The 20,582-nt window shown below is 38.0% G+C and overlaps 1 pseudogene; it reads left to right on the top strand.

The window, feature by feature from the left end:
• Positions 1–14,806: 14,806 nt before the first annotated feature.
• Positions 14,807–16,205, top strand: LOC144237717 (elongation factor 1-alpha 1 pseudogene; annotated as a pseudogene).
• The last annotated feature ends 4,377 nt before the right edge of the window (positions 16,206–20,582 follow it).

Genomic DNA, 20,582 nt, shown 5'->3' with positions numbered 1-20,582 from the left:
CCCAAAACAAGTATGTTTAAATCTTAAATAAATACATAGTCTAAAAAATACAGTCATGGTGAGAAAAAGAGAATAATCTTTACAGACCAGAAATGGAGAGATAGATTTCCCTCATCTTCAGAAAGTAAAAAGAGAAAATCCACAATGGTAGGTGAGGATCAAGAAATGCACCATCTTTGGGTCTGGACTGGGGAAAAACACACGGGGCTAATATTGCAACAGCCATAGATGTAGGAACAAGATCCACACAGGCCATACCAGGAGATCTAAACAAGGAAGCAAAACACAAACTAAGGCCAGACATTTGCCACCTGCCTACCAAAGAGTTGGTTAAAGCCAAGTGATGCTAGTAGCAAGATCAATGACGCAAGATGAGGGCCTTAGAGCTATGTCATGTAAGTGGAGATAAAACTCAGAACTATATAGTCTATTAAGATGCAAGCACTTTGTATCTTGCCACTGAAGCAAAATTTAATCCAAGATATATATCCTGTAATATTAGGGCTCAGCAACAGAGAACTTCCTACTGGAACCCTGTCAATGCAGAATTTGTTCAAAACAAATGGATGATGGACAATTAACTCTTAACTAAACATTACCAACAAAGATCAATAACATGAAAAATATGACATATATCAACTAATAAAACTTACACATAAGGAAACAGAATTAACAAAGCAATCTGAAAGGAAAGGAAATTATCAACAAAACAAAAAGACAATCTACTGAATAAAAGAAGATATTTACAAGTGATATATATAAGGGGTTGATATCCAAAATAAATAAAGAACAACTCAACACCAAACCCCCCCCACACAAATAATCCAATTAAAAATGGGAAGATCTGAACAGACATTTTTCCAAAGATGACATACAGATGGCGAACAGATTCATGAAAAGATGCTCAACATCACTCATCATCAGGGAAATGCAAATCAAAACCACAATGAGATATCTTCTTACACCTGTCAGAACTGCTAAAATGAAAAACACAAGAAATAACAAGTATTGGTAGGAATGTGGATCCAAAATTAACTTTCACGCACTGTTTGTGGGAAAGTAAATTGGTACAGCCATTGAGGAAAACAGTATAGATGTTCCTCAAAAAATTAAAAACAGAACTACCATATGATCCAATAATTCCACTACTGGGTATTTACACACAAAAAAGGAGAAAACTAACTAAAAAAGACATCTGCACCCCTATATTTACTGCAGCGTTTATATATAACAGCCAAGATATAGAAGCAACCCAAATATCCACTAATAGATGAATGAAGATGTGGTGTGTATGTATACATATGTATACACACACATATCTACATCTATATCATATATATATAGAGATATACACATACACACAGTGAAATATTACACAGCCATAAAAATCACCATATGAATTCACTCATAAGTGAAAACAAAACAAATGAATAAACAAAGAAAAAGCAGAATCATACCTATAAATACAGAGAGCAAACTGATAGTTGCCTGAGGAGGGAGGAATGGGGGGTGGGCAAAATGGGTGATGGGGAGTAACAGATAGGCTGTGATTATAGAAGGAACAGGTCATGAGAATAAAAGGTACGGCATAGGGAATATAGTCAATGATGTCATAATAGTGTTACACGGTGACAGATGGCAGCTACATTTGCATTGAGCATAGCACAACATGTAGAGATGTTGAATCACTGCAATATACCTGAAACTTATGTAGTACTGTGTGTCAACTATACTAAAATTTTAAAAATTTTCAAAAAAGAATACATGCCATAGATTAAACAGAAAGAGGGTAAAACTCTATTAGAAATCTTGACAATTAAAGATACAGTGTTTGAAATGAAAATGTTATGGAAGGCAGATTAGTGACTGTAAAAGGGCATATTTAAAAGAAAAGGTAGTACCTGAATCTTTCATAGCAGCATTATTCATAGTAGGCAAAAGTTGAAACAACCCAAATGTCCATCAATAATAAACAGATAAACAAAATATGCAATGTTGTTCATCCATAAAAATAACTGAAGCACTGTTCCATACTACAACATGGATGAATTAAAAAATTTTTTAATGTTTGTTTATTTTTGAGAGAGCAAGAGAGCACAAGGCAGAGGGGGGGCGGGGGGGGGCGGACAGAGGATCTGATGTGGGCTCCATGCTGACAGATGAGCCCGTGGAGCCCAAATTCATGAACCACGAGATCATGACCTGAGCCAAAGTTGGAGGCTTAAAACACTGAGCCACCCAAGTACCCCACAACATGGATGAATTTTAAAAACATTATGCTGGGGGGCGCCTGGGTGGCTCAGTTGGTTAAGCATCTGACTTCGGCTCAGGTTCGTGGGTTTGAGCCCCGCGTTGGGCTGTGTGCTGACAGCTGAGAGCCTGGAGCCTGCTTCAGATTCTGTGTCTCCCTCTCTCTGACCCTCCCCTGCTCAAGCTGTCTCTTTCTCTCAAAAATAAACAAAACATAAAAAAAAAAAACATTATGCTGGGCGTCTGGATGGCTCAGTGGGTTGAGGACCTGACTCCTGATTTCAGCTCAGGTCATGATCCCAGGGTCATGGGATCAAGCTCCACATCAGGCTCTACGCTGAACATAGAACCTGCTTAAGATTCTCTGCTTCCTCTGTCCCTCTTCCCCACTCACGTTTTCTCTCTCTCTAAAATAAATTTTTTAAACATTATGCTTAGTGAAGGAAACCAGACACAAAAGACTACATGTTGTATTATTTCATTTATATGAAATCTCCAAAATAGGCAAATCCATAAAGACATTAAGGATAGAATTTTAAAAGACATAAATGCTAAAAAAAAAAAAAAAAAAAAAAAAAAAAGTTTATTTATTTTGAGAGAGAGAGAGCATGAGGGAGGGACAGAGAGGGAGAGAGAGAATCCCAAGCAGACTCCACACTGTCAGCATGGAGCCCAATGTGGGGCTTGATCTCATGAACTGTTGTGAGATCATGATCTGAGCTGAAACCAGGAGCTGGACGTTTAACCAACTGAGCCACTCAGTCACCCACTAAAAATTTTTTAAATAAAAAAACAGATCCAGAATAAATAACGACTGAGAATTATCATAAAACAAAGACAGATGTAAGTACTGTTTGAATAAATTTACCAAATGCCAAGCAGGATAAATTTCTTTAAAAAAAAAAAAAAAGGCACAAAAAAAGCCACACAGCTGAGCATATCAAAGTAAAATCAGAATAATAAGGATAAAGAGAAAACTCTAAAAACTACAAAAGAGAATATGAGAATAATATGAGAATCAAATTATCCTGAAGAAACATGAGTTAGACTTCTGATCAGCAATATTAGATACCAGATGATAATTAACTACTATCATCAAAGATCAGGAAAAAAATTAACCTGGAAATCTGGACCTTTAAGAGAACCAAACTACCATTAAAGAATGAAAAGCTTTAGGGGCACCTGGGTGGCTCAGTCGGTTAAGCATCTACCTTCAGCTCAGGTCATGATCTCATGGTTCATGAGTTCAAGCCTCCCATCAGGCTCTTTGCTGTGAGCACAGAGCCCACTTTGGATCCTCTGTCCCCTTCTCTTTCTGTCCCTTCCCTGCTGTTTTAATCTGTCTCTCTCAAAATAAACTTAAAGAATGAAAAGAAGTATTTATTATTTATTTCATGTTTTTATTTTTGAGAGGCAGAGTGCGAGTGGGGGAGGGGCAGAGAGAAAGGGAGACAGAATCTGAAGCAGGCTCCAGACTCTGAGCTGTCAGCATAGAGCCTGATGTGGGGCTTGAACTCATGAACCATGAGACCATGACCTGAGCTGAAGTCGGATGCTTAACCAACTGAGCCACCCAGGTGTCCCTAGAATGAAAACCTTTAAACTTTTACATTCCACAAGCCCTGTTGAAAGAACTAAATAAATCAGCATAACCATTTAAAAATGAGTTTAAATTTACACCTTTTTGCTGAGATAGTGTGGAGATAAGGAAGGAAGAATTATACCATCAACAATATCAAGCTATCTCTTCAATAGCTCTTCAACTGTTAAAGCAGCAAAATTTCAATCATGTGGCAATGTGAACATACATCAAAACCATATACTGGGACTTCTTCCAGCAATGATGAAATAACAGATACTAATAAATCAGCCCTCCTACCAAAAACTTCTATAAAACTGAATAAAACATATGAGTCAATTGTTTTAAGGCATGGGAAAATAAATAGCACAAGACGGTGATCCCTGAGAGAAGGGAAACTCCTGAGGCAAACCCTATGATTGCCCTGGATGTCTGTCTGGGGAAATGTTCCTGTCCACTGAGCAGAAACCTGGAGCCCAAGCAGAGTATAGTGGTTCCAGTATGCTGAGAAGACACAGAACAGAGTTCAGAGGTGCAAAAGTACCTGGAATCTGCAAGGCAGGGCACAGGAGGGGAGGGAGCTGAGCAGAAGTGGGTACTGAAAGTCTGTGTGGGAGCTCCCCATGAGTCCTTGGTCAAAAGCTGGACTATGCATGCACATATAAAATTTCCCAGAGAGCATTTACAACAGAGTTGAGAATGGAACAAGATACAAGTGGTCAAGCAGTGCAGGAAAATGTTGGCCTTCAGAACCAACCAGAATGGAGAGGCCTTGATAAAACTGATGGTGTCCAGCTAAGATGCTGAAAAGGTAAGGCTATACTAGCAAAAGAAATAAAGAAAAGAAAAAGGAAAACAAAACAACAACAAAAACCCACTTTCTAGATGAAAATTTGTTCTTGATCTAATCCAAAAAAATGCCTGAAACCAAGACTTAACAAGATCCACAGAGGAGATATTTTGGACATTGATTGGTATCAAGTTAAAGGAGTTTGGAAAATGGCTTGAGTTTCTGCATATGAACCCTATAAAATGTATAAGAACAAGCCAACACAAAGTTAGATTAGCCTTTTAGAACAAAAACAACAGAATATAAAATATGAACACATTACCCAATATAAAATAAGGATTTACTAGACATGCAAAGAAAAACAATGTAACTCACAAGGGGGAAAAAAGCAATAAAAAAAATAACCCAACCCTGTCATAGATGTTATGTTTAGGAAAGACTTTAAGGTATATACTATTATATGTTCAAATACAAGTGGCTTAAATGTGTCAAATGATAGGAAATATCAGCAGAAAAAGGTACACTATATAAAAAAGAATCAAATGGAAATTCTATAACTGAAAAGTTCAATAACTGAAATGAAGAATTTGCTGGACATGTGTAATACATTAGATATTACAGAAGAGTCAGTGAAATTATTGAAGACAAAAAACAAAAATTATCCAATCTGGGGCACCCGGATGGCTCAGTCAGTTGAGCATCCAACTCTTGATTTTGGCTCAGTCATGACTCCAAGGTCATGGCATTGAGCCCCACATCAGCTCCATGCTGAGTGTGGAGCCTGCTTAAAATTCTGTCTCTCTCTGTCTCTCTCTCTCTCTCCCTCTGTCCCTACCCCCAACTCATGCTCTCTAAAAAAAAATCTATATCAATTTCCATATCCAATCTGGACACTAAGAGAATGAAGAAAAAGGAACAGAATCTTAGAGACCTATAGAACAATATCAACCACCACAAATATGTATAATGGGAGTTCCAGAAGGAAAAGGAAGTGGAATAGAAGGAAAAATATGAAATGGACAAGACAAAAAATATGAAAATATGAAAAATACTATTTTTTAATTTGATGAAAAATATTAAAATGTGAAAAGCTCAGCAAACCCCAAGCAAGATAAGTGCAAAAAAAATAATATCTAAGTACATATGGTCAAAGTGATTTTTTAAATAAAGAAGATAAAATCTTGAAACAAGCTGGTGGAAAAAGCACATATTACTTACAAAGGAACTATAATATAAATTACAGCTGACTTCTTCTGAGAAACAATAGAGGCCAGAAGACAATGGAATGACTTCACTTCAAAGCACCATCAAGCTAGAATTTCAAGTCCATTGAAATATCCTTATTTTAAAATGAGGGTAAGACAAAGGCATTTTTAGGTTAAACAGAAGATTAAGTAATTTATTGGCAGAAGACCTGCACTACAAGAAATGCTAAAGGATGTTCTTTAGGTTGAAGATGAAAGCCTAGACATACAGGAAGAAACGAAGAACACCAGAAGTAAATGAGTAAATACAAAACATTTTTTCTTCTCATACTTTTCTTAACATACAACTAACAGTTTAAAGCAAAAACAATAACATTGTAAGGCAGGAATTATAACATCTGAAAATACTCAAAACAGAGCAAAAAACAGTACTAAATTATAACCCCCCAAATAAAATAAATAGCCAAAAGTTCATCCTGATTAAATAACTGGATTAATAAGTAAAAGATTTAGAAGGGAGAACTCTTCATTATAGATAAATTCCAATAAATAAATGTAGAAGAAATGAGGACATATGATATCACAATAGTACTACAGTAATAAATGCTACAGGCCAGATCTACCAATGAATATTAAATTAGTAGATGAGTTTTTAAGGAAAAACAGGATATTTGCAAATTTTCATAGTATTTCCACCAAATACTTAAAAATTATACAAAGTAACCCTACTTAGAAAAATCTGACAGATAACACCTTAATCAAATGATCAAGGTCATTATTACCAATAAAGAGACAACAACATCAATTCCCTCATATGACACACTGAAATGGACACATCATCTCTGTGGTATTCTTCCCAACAATGTATAACCTCAATCTAATACAAGAAAACATCACACAAGCTCAAATTGAAGGACATTCTACAAAATACTTAACAAGTACTTTTCAAAAGTATCAAGGTCACAATAGATAAAGGAAGTCTGAGAAACTGCCACAGATTGAAAGAGATTAATAAAACCTAACTAAATGCAAAGTGATATCCTGTAATGGATCCAGGAACCAAAAAAGAACATTAGTGGAAAAGCTGGTAAAATCTTAATGAAGTCTATAGTTTAGTTAATACTATTTAAACAACCTTTGTTGGTTTTGATCGTTGTACTATAAGGTGTTTAAAATATCAATTGTAGGGAAAACTGGATGAAAGATGTACAAGAATTCTTTGTACTGTTTTTGCAACTCTTCTCTGAGTCTAAAATTATTTTCAAATTAAAAATGTAAATGTTCTGCAAAAGAATGAAACTGGACCACTATCTTAACACCATACACAAAAATTAACTCAAAATGGATTAAATACAAGGGGCACCTGGGTGGCTCAGTCAGTTAAGCATCTGACTCTTGGTTTTGGCTCAGGTCATGATATCACAGTTTCATGAGTTTGACCCCTGTACCGGGCTCTACACTAACTGCGTGGAGCCTGCTTGGGATTCTCAGTCTCCATCTCTCTCTCTGGCCCCCACTACTTGTGCTGTCTCTGTCTCTCTCAAAATAAACAAACTTTTTTAAAGTTTTCATAGTTTTTATTTATTTTTGAAACAGAGAAACACAGCATGAGTGGGGGTGGAGCAGAGAGAGAGGGAGACACAGAATCTGAAGGAGGCTCCATGCTCTGAGCTGCCTGCACAGAACCTGATGCAGGGTTCAAACCCATGAACCACGAGATCATGACCTGAGCCAAAGTTGGATGCTTAACCAACTGGGCCACCCAGGCACCCCAATAAATAAACTTTAAAAAAATGGATTAAAGACATGAATGTAAGACGTGAAATCACAAAACTCCTAGAAGAAAACAGACAGGAAGCTTCTTGACATTGATCTTGGTTAATTATTTTTTGGATTTGATACCAAAAAAAAAGGCAACAAAAATAAACAAGTGAGAATATATCAAGCTAAAAAGCTTCTGCAGAGCTAAGGAAACCATCAACCAAATGAAAAGGTAACTTACTAAATGTGAGAAAAATGAGCAAATCATGTATCTGATAAAAGGAGTTAATATCTGTTATATATAAAGAACTCATACAAATCAGTAACAAAAAAACCCCAAACAATCTAATTTTAAAAAGGCAAAGGATACGAATAGACATTTTTCCAAAGAAGACATACAGATCACTAATAGGTACATGAAAAGATGCTCAACATAACTAATCCTTCATCACAAAAATGCATATCAAAACTACAATGAGAGATCACCTCACACCTGTCAGAAGGGCTATTATCAAAAATATAAGAAATGATAAAGTGTTGGTGAGGATGTGGAAAAAAATGAACTCTTGTGCATTGTTGGTAAGGATGTAATCATAGTATAAAACCAGTATGAAAAGCAGTATGGAGGTTTCTCAGAAAATTAACACTATAACTACCATATGACCCAGCATCTCCACTTCTGGGTATATATCTAAAGACAACAAAAACACTACCTTGAAAAGATATATACACCCCCATGTTCACTGCCCCTGGATGATTCAGTCAGTTAAGCATCCAACTCTTGATTTCGGCTCAGGTCATGATCTCATGGTTGTGAGACTGAGCCCCACCTCAGGCTCCGCACTGGGTGGTAGCCTGGTTAAGATTCTCTCCATCTCTCTCCCTCTGCCCCTCTCCGGCTCATGCTCACTGTCTCAAAAAAAGTTTTAAAAAGGAAATGTGGTGCATACACACACACACACACACACACACACATGCACACACACAATGGAATATTATTCAGCCTTTAGAAAAATGAAATCTTGGGGACCTAGGTGGTTCACTAGGTTAAGCGTCCAACTCTTGATTTCAGCTCAGGTCATGACTTCATGGTTCATGAGATCGAGCCCAACATGGAACGCTGCACTGACAACACAGAGCCTGCTTGAGTTACTCTCTTCCTCTCCCTCAGCCCCTCTCCTGCTCTCTCACTCTATCTCTCAAGATTAATAAGTACACATTACAAAAAATTATTTTAACAAATGAAATCTTGCCCTTAGTGACAACACAGATAAACCTTGAGGGCATTATGCTAAGTGAAGTAAGTCAGAAAAAGACAAATACCATATGACCTCACTTATATGTGAAATCTAAAAGAAAAAATGAGCTTATAGATACAGAGAACAGATTGGTGACTCCAGGCAGGGAGGGTGGAGTGGGGTGGAGGAGGTCAAAAAGTACAAACTTTCAGTTATAAAGTAAGTCAAGGGAATGTAAAGTACACCATGGTGACTAATAGTTAATAATATTGTATTGCACATTTGAAAGTTCCCCAAAAAAGAGATCTTATAACTTATCATAAGAAAAAAATTTATATTTATATATGGTGATGGATGTTAACTGGACTTATTGCAGTGATCATTTCACAATGTATACAAAAGTCATATCATTATGTTATATACCTGAAACTAATATGTCAACTGTACCTCATATTTAAAAATTTTTCCTCGTTAGACTGTTTTGACGCTTTTATTTAAAAAATCTAGGGGCGCCTGGGTGGCTCAGTCAGTTGAGTGTCCGACTTCGGCTCAGGTCATGATCTCACAGTTCATGAGTTCGAGCGCCATGTCAGACTCTGTGCTGACAGCAGGCTCAGAGCCTGGAGCATGCTTCGGATTCTGTGTCTCCCTCCCATTCTGACCCTCCCCTGCTCATGCTGTCTCTCTCTCTCTCTCTCTCTCAGGAATATTTTTTTTTAACTCTATAAAAAAAATCTAGTTGGGGCACCTGGGTGGCTTAGTCGGTTAAGCGTCCAACTTTCGCTTGGGTCATGATCTCGCGGTTCGTGGGTTCGAGCCCCGCGTCGGGCTCTGTGCTGACTGCCAGCTCAGAGCCTGGAGCCTGTTTCAGTCTGTGACTCCCTCTCTCTCTGACCCTCCCCTGCTCACGCTCTCTCTCTCCTAGAAATAAAAAAAAAAAACAAAAAACCATAAAAAAAAAAATCTAGTAACCATATAAATATGGGCCTATTTCTGGACTCTATTTTTTCCCCATTTTTCTGTCTTTATGCCAATCCAACATTGTCTTTTTTTTTTTTTAGTTTTTTTTTTTTCTAGGAGAGAGAGAGAGAGAGACAGCGTGAGCAGGGAAGGGTCAGAGAGAGAGGGAGTCACAGACTGAAACAGGCTCCAGGCTCTGAGCTGGCAGTCAGCACAGAGCCCGACGCGGGGCTCGAACCCACGAACCGCAAGATCATGACCTAAGCGAAAGTCAGACGCTTAACTGACTAAGCCACCCAGGCGCCCCAATCCAACACTGTCTTAATTATTGTAGCTTTTTAGAAAATATTTTGTTGGGTAGGTTAAATCCTCCAGCAATGTTCTTGTTTTTTAAGATTGTTTTAACTATCCTAGCTCCTTTCCATTTCGATATATTTTCCCTGTTTGGCAGAGCAGGAGGAGCCTAGGCTTACTTTGTCCCATAGATACACCTAGATAAAACCCACATCAGTGTAAATAACCCAGAAAATGACCCAAACACTGGCTGCACAGATAAATGTAGAGAAAAGGCCAATGGGACACATAGGTGGCTCAGTTGGTTGAGCATCTGACTTTAGCTCTGGTCATTATCTGACAGTTCGTGAGTTCAAGCTCCACATAGGGCTCTGTGTTGACAGTGTGGACCCTGCTTGGGATTCTCTCTCCCCTTCTCTTTCTGACCCTCCATGACTTGCGTTCTCTCTCTCTCAAAATAAATAAACTTTAAAAAAAATATTTTAAAAAATTTAATAAGCAGAGCGCCTGGGTGGCTTAGCTGGTTAAGTATCCAACTTAACTTAATTTTGGCTCAGGTCATGATCTCATGGTTTTGAGCTCGAGCCCCAAGTTGGGCTCCACGCTGGGCAGTGGAGCCTCCTTAAGATTATTCTCTCTCTCTCCACCCCTCTTGCGCTCATGCCCATGTGTGCTCTCTCTCTTTCAAAAAAAAAAAGTAAAGAAAAATAATAAATAATTAAAAATTAATAACCTTTGGAAACCTCTGGGGAAGAAGGCAGAATAGGAGGAGCCTACGCTTACCCTGTCCCACAGATACACCTAGATAACACCCACATCAGTGTAAATAACCCAGAAAATGACCCAAACACTGGCAGCACAGACAGATAAATGTAGAGAAAAGGCCACATCAAATAGGATAGGAAGGGCAGAAACACAGTGAGGAGCCAGAATGACCCACAGCACTGTCCACAGGAGGGAGGAACGTCAAGGCATGGAGAGTGGAGAAGAGCAGACCCCACATCAGGCACCCCAGTCACAGAGGACCCAAACTGGTAAGACAAATCCCCATAACATTTGGGTTTGAAAACTAGAAGGGTCTAACTTCACAAGTTCTTACAATTAGTGTGGGTTGACATCTGGCACTTTAAAAATCAGCAGTTGGGCTCTGGGAGAGCTGGAAGGGATAGGAAACTGAGTCCTCATCCTTAAAGAGACAGCATAACAACTAGCACTGCTGAGATACAACATGGAAGCAGCAGCTTGAAAAACACCTGGGGAATAAAAGAGGGAGACTTCTACAAGAATAAAAGAGCTGGCAGACACCATTTCCCTCCCCTACCTCCCACCCTAGATATAGAAACTCCTGCAAGAACCACTGCAGAGCAAACACTCTCCACCTAGCTTGCTAACAATGTGACACCCCCCCCTCTGCCCAGGATTCTCCTGCTGAAGCGCCCCCCTCCATCCTAGCCTGGGCAGGAGTTTTCCCCAGTGGGTGCAGGGCCCCTCCTGCAGCAGACTGGCAGAAATTGCTGCCACCGTGGGGCCTGCGCTTGTGTTCTCCTGCAGACACACCCCCTCCAACAACACATCCTTGGCAAGAGCCCATCTAGAGCTGTGCCACCAGCCTGGCAGTGTGCAATCAGCCCTCACAGGGGCCAGCACAACTCCAAAGTAACTCCTGCCCTGAGGTGAGGAGAAGATAACCATACACCCCAGTCTGACTGTGGCCCTAGCACTGGGTTGGGGGAGACATCTGGTCAGACTGTAGGCCCCACCCACCAATGAAAGCTTCTCAGGGGACAACACAGGAAAAGTGCCCTACAGTTTGGTGCTACCAGAGCTTTGGCAAAACCCTGGTCTGACTCAACTCAAACCCAAGGTAGCTCCACCATGGCCCATTAACAACACAGGGACCAAACCTTGCCCACAACAGGCAAAGAGAGCCATTGCAGAAGACTGGACTGAAGGCAAATGCAGCTCAGCCACAAAAGCAGGGCACATGCAACATATAGAAGACACTCCAGGTTCTGGTGAACAGCAGATATTGCACTGCAGGCCACTACAGGACCTCTTCTTCATAAAGCCACTAATTTCAAGACCAGGAGATATAGCTGACTTTCCTAACATATAGAAACAGTCACAAGGAGTAAGACAAAATGAGAAGACATAAGAATATGTCCCAAATTAAAGGGGAAAAAATCACAGGAAAAGAGCTACACAAAATGAAGATAAGTAATATGCCTGAATGAGAATTTAAAGTAATGATGATAAAGATACTCACTGGACTTGGGGGGAAAATAGGGAACTTCAGTAAGATTCTCAACAAAGAGAGAGGTGAAGAACTCAATAATTGAAACTAAAAATACATCAGAGGGACTAATTAGTAGACCAGAGGAAGCAGAAGAATGAATCAGTGACCTGAAGAAAGAGTAATAGAAAGCAATCAAGCTGAACAGAAGAGAGAAAAGAAATAATAAAAAATGAAAATAGGCTTAAGGGCACTCAGCAACACCATAAAGTATAATAACATTCACAATACAGGGGTCCTAGAAGGAGGAGAGAAAAGAAGGCAGAAAATTTATTTGAAGAAATGATAGCTGAAAACTTCTTGAATATGAGGAAGGAAACAGAAATCCGAGGCACAGAAAGCCCCCAACAAAATCAACCCAAGGAGGTCCATACCAAGACACATAGAAGAGGAAGGATGTCACCATGATGTTTTATACTAAAGACTTCACCAAAAAACTACCAGAACTGATAAATCAATTCAGTAAGGTCACAAGATACAAAATCAATATACAAAAATCCTTTGCATTTCTATACACTAATAATGAAGTAGCAGAAGGAGAAATTAAGAAAATAGTCCCATTTACAATTACACTGAAAATAACACGTAAGAATAAACTTAACCAAAGAGATGAAAAACTTGTACTCTGAAAACTATAAAACACTGATGACACAAACAAGTGGAAAGATATTCCATGCTCATGGATTGAGAGAACAAACACTGTTAAAATGTCCATATTACAAAAAGCAATCTACAGATTTAATGCAATCCTTATCAAAATACCATAGGCATTCTTCACAAAACTGGAATAATCCTAAAATTTGTATGGAACCACAAAAGACCCTGAATAGCCAAAGCAATCTTGAAAAAGTACAACAAACCTCCCAGACTTCGAGTTGTATTACAAAGCTGCAGTAATCAAAACAGTATCATACTGGCACAAAAATCAACAGATTTTTAGATCAACAGAACAGAATAGAGAACTCAAAAATAAACCCATGACTGGGGCACTTGGGTGGCTTAGCTGGTTAAGTGTCCAACTTCAGCTCAGGTCATATCTCATTGTCCATGAGTTCAAGCTCTACGTCAGGCTCTGTGCTGACAGCTCAAAGCCTGGACCCTGTTTCAAATTCTGTCCCCCTCTCTCTCTGCCCCTCCCTTACTCATATTCATTCATATTCTCTCTCTCTCTCTCTCCCCCACCCCAAAAATAAAAAATTAAACTGCTATGATAAAAAAAAGAAATAAGCCCATGATTATATGGGGACATTTAATCTTCAACAAAGAAAGCAAGAATATGCAATAGGAAAAAGACAGTCTCTTCAACAAATGGTGTTGGGAAAACTGGACAGCTACATGGGAAAGAATGAAAGTGGACCGCTTCCTTTCTCCATACATAAAAATAGACTCAAAATGAATTAAAGACCTAAATGTGAGACCTGAAACCATAAAAATCCTAGAAGAGAGCACATGCAGTAATTTCTCTGACATCAGCCTTAGCAACATTTTTCTAGATATGTCTCCGNGAAGAAAGGGAGAAATGGTGGGGGAAAGGGAGAGAGGCAAACCATGAGAGACTCTTGAATGCTGAGAACAAAATGAGGACTGATGGGCGTGGGGCGGGGGGAGATGGGCATGGAGGAGGACACTTGTGGGGATGAGCACCGGGTGTTATATGGAAACCAACTTGACAATAAACTCTTTGTAAAAAAATAAATAAATAAATAAAAATAAACTAGTTGAACTGAAAAATAAATAAATGAATAAATAAAATAAAAAGCTTCTGCATAGCAAAGGAGACAACAAAACTAAAAGACAACTACTGAATGGGAGAAGATATTTGCAAATGACAAATCTGATAAAGGGTCAGTTTCCAAAATATATAAAGAACTTACACAACTCAACACTCAAAAAACAAATACTCCAACTGAAAAATGGGCAGAAGACATGCACAGACATTTCTCCAAAGAAGGCATACATATGATCGGCAGACACATGAAAAGATGCTCAACATCAGTCATCATCAGGGAGACTCAAGTCAAAACTACAATGAGGTATCGCCACACACCTGTCAGAATGGCTAAAATGAAAAACACAAGAAGCAACAAGTGTTGGCAAGGATGTGGAGAAAAAGGAACACTTGTGCATTGCTGGTGGGGAATGACAACTAATGCAGCCACTGTGGAAAACAGTACAGCAGTTCCTTAAAAAACTAAAGACAGAATTACCATATTATCCAGTAATTCCACTATTTACCAAAAGAATATGAAAACATTAATTCAAAAAGATATATGTACCCCTATGTTTATTACAGCATTATTTACAATAGCCAAGATATGGAAGCAACCTAAGTGTCCATATATAGATGAATGCATAAAGATGTGATATATTTTTTTCGCAACAGGTTTGCAGCCAGAACACAGGTGTCATGAAAACCATGGCTAAACCTAAACCAAAATGGGAAAGAAAAATACCCGTATCAACATCATCATCATTGGACATGTAGATTCACGTAAGTCTACCACTACTGGTCATCTGACCTACAAATGTGGTAGGATCAACAACAACAACAACAACAACAAACTATTGAAAAATTTGAGAGGGAGGCTGCTGAAATGGGAAAGAGCTCCTTCAAGTATGTGCAGGTCTTGGATAAACTGAGAGCTGAATGTGAATGTGGTTTCACCACTGATATCTCCCTGTGGAAATTTGAGACCAGTAAGTATTATGTGACCATCACTGATGCCCCAGGATACAGAGACTTTATAAAAAAATATTATTATAGGCACATCTCAGGCTGACTGTGCTGTCCTGATTGTTGCTGCTGGTTTTGGTAAATCTGAATCAGGTATTTCCAAGAATGGGCAGACTTGTGAGCATGACCTTCTGGGTTAAACACTGGGCATAAAACAACCTATTGTTGGTGTTAACAAAATGGATTCTACTGAGCCACCCTACAGCCGAAAGAGATATGAGGATATTATTAAGGAAGTCAGAATCTACATTAAGAAAATTGGCTAAAGCCCCAACACAGTAGCATTTATGCCAATGTCTGGTTGGAATGGTGAAAACATACTAGAGCCAAGTCTTAACATGCCTTGGTTCAAGGAATGGAAAGTCACCTATAAAGACAGCAAGGCCAGTAGAATCACATTACTTGAAGCTATGGATTGCATTCTGCCACCAACTCGTCCAACTGATAAACCCTTGCATCTTCCTCTCCAGATGTCTACAAAATTGATGGTATTGGTACTGTCCCTGTGCGTCGAATGGAGACTGGTATTCTTAAAGCTGACATGGTGGTCACCTTTGCTCCAGTCAATGTTACAATTGAAGTAAAGTCTATTCAAACGTACCATGAAGCTTTGAGTGAGGCTCTACCTAGGGACAATGCAGGCTTCAATGTCAAGAACATATCTGCCAAAGATGTTCATCATGGCAATGTGGCTGGTGATAACAAAAATGACCCACCAATGGAAGCAGCTGGCTTCATGGCTCAGGTGATTATCCTGAACCATCTAGGCGAAATCAATGCTGGATATACACCTGTGCTGGACTGTCACACAGCTCACATTACTTGTAAGTCCACTGAGCCAAAGGAGAAGCTTGATCATCATTCTGGAAAAAAGCCAGAAAATGTTTCCAAAGTTCCTGAAATCTGGTGATGCTGCCATCGTTGATACAGTTCCTGGCAAGTCTGTGTGTTGAAAGCTTCTCTGACTATCCTCCTCTGAGCTCTTTTGCTGTCTGTAACATGAGAAAATGACTGCTATGGGTGTTATCAAAGCAGTGGATGACAAGAAGGCAGCAGGAGCTGGTCACCAAGTCTGTCCCAAAAGCTCAGAAGGCTAAATAAATATTATCCTCAATACCTGCTATCCCAGCCTTGTATCAGTGGTGAAGAACAGTCTTAGAACTGTTTGTGTCAATTGGCCATTTAATAGTAAAAGACTGGTTAATGGTAACAATGCACTATAAAACCTTCAGAAGGAAAAAAGGATGTTTTGTGGACCATTTGGGGTGTGTGTGTGTGTGTGTGTGTGTGTATGTGTGTGTGTGCATGCGCGTGGTAGTTTTAAGTTATTAGTTTTTAAAAATCAGTACTTCTTAATGGAAACGACCAAAAATCTGTCACAGAATTTTGAAATCCATTAAAACAGAAGCTTAATAAGAGAAACACACACACACACACACACACACACACACACACACACACAAATANGAAACGACCAAAAATCTGTCACAGAATTTTGAAATCCATTAAAACAGAAGCTTAATAAGAGAAACACACACACACACACACACACACACACACACACACACACACACAGGAATAGTACTCAGCCATAAAAAAGAATGAAATCTTGTCATTTGCAACAACATGGATGAATCCAGATAGTATTATGCTAAGTGAAATAAGTCAGACTGAGAACGACATAGAAATTCACTCATATGTGGAATTTAAGAAACAAAACAAATGAACAAAGAGAAAAAGATTCTTAAAGAAAAAAACAGGTTCTTAAATATAGAGAACAAAATGATGATTACCTGAGAGGAGGTGGATTGGGGGGCAATGGATGAAATAGGGGGAGGGGATTAAAAGTACACTTATCATGATGAGCACTACCTGAATAATATACAAAATTGCTTAATCACTAGACCGTCTATTTGAAATGAATAATAACACTATATGGTAATTATAATGGAATTAAAAAATTTGTAATGAATAACCTTTATTTTTTATAGCAGTTTTGAGGGAAAAGTTGAAGAAAAATACAAAGAATTCTTATACCCCTGTCCCCATACAAACACAATCTCTTCCACTATCAACTTCCAGTACCACAACGGTACATTTGTTATAATCAATGAAGTTAATGAACCAATTGACACCTCACTGTCACCAGAAGCCCACAAGATTCACTTAGGATTCACTCCTAGCATTATCCATTCTATGGATTTTGACGAATGTAAAATGATATGTATCCATCATTATAGTATTACAAAGAATAGTTTCACTGCCCTGAAAATCTTCTGTGCTTTCCCTATTCAGCTCTCCTTCCCTTCAACCCATGGTAACCATGAATCCTTTTACAGTTTTCATAGTTTTGCCTTTTCCAAAATGTCATATACTTGGAATAAAGCACTTTGTAGCCTTTTTGGATAGGTTTCTATTACTAAGTAACATGCACTTAAGTTTCATCCACATATTTTTATGGCTTGATAGCTCATCTCTTTTTAGTGCTGAATAATATTCTATTGTCTAGATATATAGAATTTACTTACCTCCTGAAGGATATCTTGTTGCTTCCAAATTTGGGTGATTTAGGAAGAAATCTGCTATATAAACATCCATATGCAGGCTTTTTATGTGGACATAAGTTTTGAATTCATTTGGGTAAATACCAAAGAGCATGACTGATTACTGGATCATATTGTAGGAGTATGTTTAATTTTGTAAGAAATTGCAAAACTGTCTTCCAAAGCGGCTGCAACAATGAATGAGAGTTCCAATGTTCCAAATCTTTGCTAGCACTTGGTATTAGGGTTCTGGATTTTGGCTATTCTAACAGGTGTGCTGTGATATCTCATGGTTTTCATTTGCAATTCCCTAAATAACATATGATGTAGAGCATCTTTTCATGTGTTTTCTTGCCATCTGTTTATCTTCTTTGGTAAGATGCCTATACAGGTCTTCTGTCCATTTTTTCAAGTAGGTTGTTTTCTGACTGTTGAATTTTAAGAGTTCTTTGTATATTTTGGATAGAAGTCCTTTAGTCAAATGTGTCTTTTGCAAATATTATCTCCCAGTCTGTGGCTTGCCTTCTCATTCTCTTGGTGTTATCTTCTACAGAGCAAAACTTTTTAAATTTTAATAAGGCCTAGCTTATCAATTATTTCTTCCATGGATCATTCCTTTGTTGTTGTATGTAAAAAGTCATCTCTATACCTAAAGTCACCTACATTTTCTCCTATATTTTCTTCTAGGAGTTCTATAGTTTTGTGTTTTACATTTATGATCCATTTTGAGTTAATTTTTAAAGGTGTACTACTGGCCTAGATTCATGTTTTTGCACATAGATATCCAGTTGTTCCAGTATCATTTGTTGAAAAGACTATCTTTGCTCCACTGTAGTGCCTTTACTTCTTTGCCAAAGATCAGTTGACTATAGTTTATATGGGTTCTCTATTCTGGCTCTATTTCTGGTCTCCCTATTCAATTCCATTGATCTGTTTGTCTATTTTTTTCACCATCACTACACTGCCCTGATTACAGCAGCTTTATACTAAGCCCTGAAGTCAAGTAGTGTCAGTTCGCTGGCTTTGTTCTTCTCCTTTAATACTGAGTTGGCTATTCTGGGTCTTTGGTCTCTCCATATAAACTTTAGAATAGTTTGTCAATATTCACAAAATAACTTGCTAGGATTATGACTGGGATTGCATTGGATCTATACATCAAGTTAGGAAGAACTGACATCTTCCCAATATTGAATCTTCCTACCCATGACATGGAACATCTCTTCCACTTATTTAGTTCTTTGATATCTTACATCAAAGCTTTATATATTTCCTCATATAGATCTTATACATTTTTTTTACTTTACACTTAAGTATTTCATTTTGGCGTTGATAAAGTAAACAGTAATATATTTTTAATTTAAACTGCCACTTATTCATTGCCAGCATATAAAAAAACCAATGGACTTTTGTACATTAACCTTATATCCTACACCCTTATCATAAATGCTTATTAGTCTCTATATATTTTTTAACCAGTTTGTCAATTTCTACAAAAAGTCTGCTGATACTATGATTGTGTTGAATTCCGAGATCAACTTGGGAAGAATAGACATCTTAGCAATACTGAATCTTCCAATCTTCCAATAGTATCTCTCTCCATTTATTGTTTAATTTCTCTCAACAGTGTTCTATAGTTTTCAGCATAGAGAACTTATTTTTACACTAAACTTATCCCTAAGTGTTTTATGTTTCTTGACGCTATTATAAATGGAAAAATTTTTAAAAGTAAACCCTACACCCAACATGGGGCTTGAACTCACAACCCCTAGATCAAGGGAGCAAGAATCACATGCTCCACTGACTGAGCCAGCTCTGAAACTGTTTTTTAAATTTTATTTTCCATTTGTTTGCTAATAGCATATCAAAATAACTTTTGTTTATAGACTTTATATCCTGTGATCTTGCTAAATACATATATTTCTTCTACTACTTATTCTGCAGATTCCGTACAATTTTGTACATAAGTAATCATTTCATTTGTAAATAAACAGTTTTACTTATGCCTTCCCAACTTCTATGCCTGTTATTTTTCTCGCTTTATTACATTAACCAGGACCTCTACTATGATTTAAGTTTATTTATTTTTTTGAGAGGGAGAGCCCGAGCAGGGGGAGGGGCAGAGAGAGAGGAGAGAAAGAATCCCAAGCAGGCTCCACACTGTCAGTGCAAGCCTGTTGGGGGGCTCTATCTCACAAACTGTGAGACCAGGACCTGAGGAAAATCAGGAGTCAGACACTTAACCAACGGAGTCACCCAGTCACCCCAGACTTTTTAACTGATACTTCCAAAGACTTCTTATAAAATAAGAAAATACTTACTTATCAAAGTGAAACATATAAGATACACCACACAAAATGATATTTATGTAAATATACAGGTACATGAAAGAAGACTTTAAGGGAAAATATTTAAAGTTTAATTATCTCTACAGGTATAGGTAATATTTTTTCTTTCATTATTTTTATATCATGCATATAAAATATTTCATAAATAAGAAAAAATTAATTTAAAAAAAGTTTACTTTGAGAGAGTGCACGCATGATCTGGGGAGGGGCCTGATGCAGGGCTCAAACTCATGAATTGTGAGATCATGACCTGGGCCAAAACCAAGAGACAGATGCTTAACTGACCCAGACACCCTGAAAAAAATAATTTTTAAATACCCAAAGAGTAATTAAATACTAAAGAACTTGGATTTATCAAATAAATACAAACAAGTCTAGAATACCTTAAAAAATAAAATTCCTGTCAACTATTAGTCCATACAATTTACATTCTATGTCTGATAACTAATATGTACAGAAATTATTCTGGGGCACCTGGGTGGTCAGTCTCTTGATTTCGTCTCAGGTCACCCAGGGTTGTGGAATCAAGTCCTGCATCAGGCTCTGCACTGAACATGGAGCCTGCTTAACATTCTCTCTCTTTCACTCTC

The sequence above is a fragment of the Crocuta crocuta genome, unplaced genomic scaffold (genome assembly GCF_008692635.1).
Source record: "Crocuta crocuta isolate KB4526 unplaced genomic scaffold, BGI_CrCroc_1.0 scaffold647, whole genome shotgun sequence".
NCBI lineage: Eukaryota > Metazoa > Chordata > Mammalia > Carnivora > Hyaenidae > Crocuta > Crocuta crocuta.
The sequence above is the reverse complement of the archived record's forward strand: the minus strand, read 5'-3'. Positions and strand labels throughout refer to the sequence as shown.